At 31.6% G+C, this 6,478-nt stretch overlaps 1 long non-coding RNA gene across 1 annotated transcript; it reads left to right on the top strand.

Annotated features, from left to right (window-relative positions):
• The first annotated feature begins 12 nt into the window (after positions 1 to 12).
• Positions 13 to 5,788, top strand: LOC128162388 (uncharacterized). Its single transcript, XR_008240646.1, has 4 exons — positions 13 to 157; positions 543 to 734; positions 1,625 to 1,704; positions 4,474 to 5,788. It is a non-coding gene; the product is annotated as an uncharacterized LOC128162388 (long non-coding RNA).
• The last annotated feature ends 690 nt before the right edge of the window (positions 5,789 to 6,478 follow it).

Below are 6,478 nucleotides of genomic sequence, written 5' to 3'. Positions count from 1 at the left end.
TAATTACTCGCAGCTATCGACCTACCCTTTACGCGCATGCGCGGAATACGAAACCTTCCGATGATCACTCGGAATCTTTCTGTAGATTTCTGCGCATGCGCACTTACACTTTCATTTTACTTAAACCTGTCTGCAAAATTCTTTTATTTCAGCAAACGTAAGTAAATTTATTAATCATATTTATTTTCAAACAAATTATTCGCAAACTCTTATGCTTTATTCTGCATACAATTTTATAAAGTTCATAATGTTTACTTAGATAAATGAGAATATATCATGCAAGGACATCGTCACCGCTTAGACCCCCCCCCCCCTCCCTCCATTTTACACACTCACATAGACACCACATCCCACCCACCCCCCACCCCCCCCCACCACACACACCCACCCACACACACAGTTTACAGATTAATATTCTTTGATATAATGAGCAAGACATTTGAACATTATTGATTGCATTAATGTTACATACTACATGTACATTTATTCCTTTAAATGAGTAACAATAGGTTCTATTAAATTTTTATTTTTGGATTTCATAGCATGGCATCCCCAGTAAACACAGAGTTGAAGGTCAAGGGTGTGTGTTATGACTATCTTAACACTGCGGAATGTGCTAGGATGGACTGCAAGTTCACGCACATACCTCCAACTGTACCATATATGGATAGTCATTGTCATCTGGACCTGTTGATGACCTGGAAGCCCAAGTTGTCCTTTTCCAACATTCCTCGGTAATGAATCCGGATTAAAAATTAGGGCTGGGACGATACTGTACTGAGCCGATTCGGTACAAATCACGATACATGAGATGCGATACGATACATATCACGATACATTGCAATTAAATGAAAACATGAATAAAAGTTTAAAATTTATTCAACCTGCCGATGTATTACCGCATGTCCAAAGTTATTTTGTTATATTCATAATGAGCGTTGCACAATTTACAAATTACTTTAGTCTCGTGTACACTAGTTTTTCATAAACAAGTACTCCAAAAGTTTTCCATACTCCATATTTAGCTTCCTAACAGTTTTGACAACTTTACGAGGTTTTCCGCCATCTTTGTACTTTCATATTAGGCGCGCGGACTAAAAATAGCCGATATATGAAGCTCGGATATTTTTGAAAAATTAAAAAAAGTTCGGTAAGGTATCGTTGTATTAATGGTAAATGTATCGATCCAAATATCGTCAAAATAAATACCGCGATGCACCGGTGCATCCCTATTAAAAATAAGGTACAAGTGATATTTTTCAAAGCAGACAGTGATTTTATTTTATCATACTTTATTTTAACATTTTGTATCCTTAACTTTTGTCTGTAGACAGTTAATATATTTGGTAGCTTAAATAAGTTTTTTCACTTCTATATAATAGCTATTGATATGTTACAAAAACTTTTGCCAAAATAAAAATATTGCTTCACAAACATAATTTTTAAAATCTAAAAAATTCATCACTTTATGTTTAAAATCTTAAAAATTCATCACTATTGGTCATTCATGAGAATATTTTATATTTCCTCAAATATGTTATAAATATACAAAAATAATCATTGTATAAGCTATGATATGTGATTGTATGTAAAACTATAATGATGTACATGTAATATTGTACAGGTTCCACACTTTAAGGGAGCTATCTCCAATTTTTCCTTTCCAAAAGCATGGAGATTAATGGATGAACTTGCACATCCAAGGTATGGTTTACCATTGGGGTTCATCCAAAAGATGCTCCCTTATTCGCGTCTTATCAGCTTTATAAGACTTCACCTTTATGAGACCACCTTTATCATATTAAATGAAAATCATACTTTATGATCTTGGATATTCATGGATTCTGTTTTAACACAAAATCGTATATCATCTGTTAAAAAATTGTATGATAATCATATGTTCATATGTTATCAATACAATAATATAAAATTAAATATTGCATCCTATCATATTTACAACATATATAATACTATATAAATAGTGCCTGTTTGGGAGGGTAACAGTTGAAATTGACACCCCGAGAAAACTATTGTCAACCGACGCGAAGCGGAGGTTGACAATGGTTTTCGAGGGGTGTCAATTTCAACTGTTATCCTCCCAAACAGGCACTATTTATTTTGTTATACTGAATGTCTTTTTTAAAATTTTTAAGAAAATTTTACTGCTTTTATATAGGAATAACGTGAATTCTACAGCGAACCGTACGCGCATAATTTTCGCGCATGTAATATTTTTTAATGTTACCCGTTGCCAAGTGCGTTGCTAACGCTGAGGGTAATAGTAAATATTATTAACTGCGTCTTAACCAATCAGATTTCAGTATTTAACATGAAAGTATAACAAAATAAAATACCATAATAAACAATGATGAGATATGATATTGTAACGTATGATATGACATTGTGTTTTGTTATATTTTATTGTATTTGATCACATAATACAATGTCATAATATATAAAACAATATAGTATTATATTACAATATCATGTTACATAATACATCATAACATTGAAACATATGATAATATATTGTATAATATAGTATGATATTGTATAATACTGTATCATTTTTGATACATATGATATTGTATCATACGATACAATATAATTTGATACAACATTGTATTATATCAAATGATATAATATTATGTGATAAAGTAAAATATTATATATTGTTTTCCCTCGGACTGAAATGTCACACTTTCATTGGATTAAACATAGCAAGTGATTGCCTCATATATCACTTTGTAGGTTCTTTGAGGATTTATATTAGGCAATATGGCCGTCATTGGCCGCCGCCTCGCCTACTCATCTCGATATATCATATTATTTAACACAGAAATCGTGTTCAGTAAGTCCTTAAAATATTTAGAGTAGTTGCCCTTTGGAATTATTTTTAAATTAGAGTCGTTGCCCTTTGAATATTGACGTCACATTGTTATGTCCGGAGCAGAGCAAAATGGCAGCGTCGAAATTTGCTCAAATCTCTGCAGAGGTTTAAAATTGAATAGCAACAAAACATTGTAAGTAATATGGGTGAAGCGAAGATTTTTTAAGTGTATTTGAAAGGTGGTATTGATAATTTTTAAGAGTTTAATTGAGTTTAACTGGACGAGATGTAAGGCATCTTGTACATGGCTTTGCGTAGATCACCGCTAGATTTGTGAATGAATATGTCGCTTGATAGTCCTCGGGAAAACAAAACACTTATTAGGTTATTTGCTGACTCACTACGAAAATATATTGGGTTGATCAATCTCATAGACGGCTCGGCTTCGCCTCGCAAGCTATGAGATTGATCAACCCAATATATTTCCGTAGTGAGTCAGTAACTAACCTAAAAAGTAATAATACAATATTATATCGTATACTTATAGAAAATATACCCTTTTTCGCCCTGTGCGATATAAGTAAGAAATTCGCCTAGGGGTGTGATATAAACCCCAGGGGTGTGATATAAGATTTATATCACGCCCCTCTATGGCAATATTCGGATGTTATATCACACCCCTTTCCGTTAATCATCGGCTATTATGACGTAGAGTTCGATGTGTGTCGTTCAACTCCGATCTCCGAGTATGACGTCAAAAAGTTACGTCGACGTCAACCTAGTATACAAACAGCTGGCGCAAAAATTTCATGGAAGTTTTTCAAAGATGGAATATATAGACACGGAGCGATTTGTTAACAATAATCATTCATCACATGATGTTTTTTACTGTGTCTTTAATATTTTCTATAAGTATATGATATAAAAATCATAACATGGCAATTTTTATATTGCATCCTATATTAGCCCTCGGTCGCAGTTTATCAGCCCTCGAGCCTGACGCTCTCGGGCTAATATACAGCGACCTCGGGCTAATATAGGATGCGATATAAAAATTGCCATGTAATAATCTATATATATTATACATATTGTATCATATGATACAATAATATATTTTACAATATCATACAATAGAATTTTATGTGATGTGATAATATATCATATTATAAACCAATATAATCATATTATACAATATCGTATGATACAATATTATATAATATTACAGTATCATATTATACAATTTCATGTGATATAATTCTATATTACAGAAACTGATATCATATTATACAATATTGTATGATACAATATTATAAAATATACAATATTGTATCATAGGATACAATATTATATTTTGCAATATCTTATGTATTAGTATCATGTGATAAAATAATAATACAATATAATATTATACAATATTGTTTCATAATATACAATACTATACATAACGTTATCATGATACAATATCATAACATAAAATATAAAAAAATTGATACAATATTATATCGTATTATATAACTTTTTATAATATTACATATGGTATTATATTGTATCATATTAAACAATATTGTTTCATACCATACAATACTATATCAAAGGAATCATGTTATATCATTTATCAGAAAACACATCTATTTATCGAGCAGGTTTGAGTGAGGTTGGAGATTTCTTAAGCATTCTTGATAATGGAGATCAGGCTCTGCATCTGAAGCAACTTCTGCGTTTCATTTATAATATAGTTAAATCAACTATGCAAGCTATCATCCATACAACATGTGACCTGTTCCAAAAAAACTAAACCTCATCCAGCATCCGAAACCTATGGCTCAGATTCAGCATTCAAGCCTGTCTGGTGCATCAGTATCATAAGACACACCATCCATGCAAGTTTGGTGAAGTACGGACCTGCAGTAACTTAGATATTGCTATCAAAGGGCACCTGCAACAAAACTTTAACCTGGTCCAACAACCTTAACCTCCTCCAGCATCTGAAATTTAGGACCCAGATTCAGCATCCAAGTCTTTCAAGTCCATAAGTAGGTCCAGATGCATCATCCATGCAAGTTTGGTGAAGATAGGACAAGTAATAGCTTAGATACAGGACCTGCAACAAAAACTTTAACCAGGTCCGGACGCCGACGCCGAGGATATAGCATAAGCTCCCCCTGACTTCGTCTCAGTGAGCTAAAAATTAATATGCCTGTATATAATAAAAAGTTTGACCATAAAGAGAAAATAAACGAAGATCCTGTGAAATGTTTCTCTGTCCTTAATAGTAATTTAGTAAAAGAGTATACCCGTGATTACACATAATGTAAATATATTTGTCATGCATTTGCTTACCTCCCTGGGCCTCATCAGTCAGGAAGAGATTAGCAAATGCAACTTAATTACTCAATTTGATTCTCCTGATACCTTCCTGGTGTTTAAAAAGGAATATTAATGTTGATAATTATATTTCTGAATGATACCTTATACCAGTAGATTTATTAATTTTTGGGGAAAAAAAGGGTTTACCTTCGCCAAATGTATAAATTAAATTTAACAGTAATACACAGTACCACCAGGAAGGTTTCGGCCCATATATGAAATCATTCTAATGAAAAAATCTGAAACATAAACAACAATATATGGTCTGTAAAAAAGAAAAAAATACAAATTAGGTAACAAAATTCTACAAGTGATTCTGGTAACCATAACATTTAACTTAAAAAATATCAAATAGGTTATTTGATTTTTGGGAGTTGATTTTAATCAACTCTCCTATGCAGTTACTCTGGCAAACTGAAAGTGAAACAGTGTTTGGACCTAAGCACAAATCATCATCGCTGACAAAACTTAGTTCTTGAAAATAATAGAAAAATTTCGATGTAATGTATGCTGAAGCATTGTTTTTCAAGAAAACTTATCTATAAATACTTTGAAAATAGTCAGATTTTATATAATACGAACAATTTAGATATTTTTGTAGTCTCATGTATTCCTACGTTAGATTTTAATATAGTCTCGTTTAACCAAATGCTCGGCTGTCTCTGTAAATCTCCGACAAGCAGAGAGGCTCTCTTGCTTTTCGGAGATTAACGGAAACAGCCATGCGTCTTGTTAAACGAGACTAGAGTTCGATATCAATAGTGCTTGGATCCATACAATTTTTAAAATTGTTTTGATTACTAAGACATACTTTGAAATCTATCTTTAAATATTACACAACATGATTCATATGAAGTTTCTCGAAATTCTTGTTTGAAAAGTCTAAAAAATCATATTATATTAAAGTGCGCAATTCAAATACAGACTAGAAACTAATTGCCATGCAAAATAAGTTGATTTTAAAATAAATGATAATCGATAAAATCAACTCCCGTCAGTACTTCAGTACTTTGATTCAAATTTAACATACCAGGGTTAAGTCAATGTTACTAGATTCTGAAATTGTGAATTTGTTATAAAAAATATTAAGATAAAGTTATCAATAATCTAATTACTAGTTCTTTGTTAAATAATTAACAATATAAACAAAAACAGAGAGTTAGTAAAAATTAATAACAAATAAAAACTATCTTTGGAGAATATAATTACAAAACAAACATTATAACTGTAATAACATAACAAACAATGGTTATCACTATTCAGTGGATCAGTTAAAATAGT

Source organism: Crassostrea angulata, chromosome 9 (assembly GCF_025612915.1).
Source record: "Crassostrea angulata isolate pt1a10 chromosome 9, ASM2561291v2, whole genome shotgun sequence".
Classification (NCBI taxonomy): domain Eukaryota; kingdom Metazoa; phylum Mollusca; class Bivalvia; order Ostreida; family Ostreidae; genus Magallana; species Magallana angulata.
Note: the sequence above shows the minus strand (reverse complement) of the source record. Positions and strands in the feature narration are given on the sequence as shown.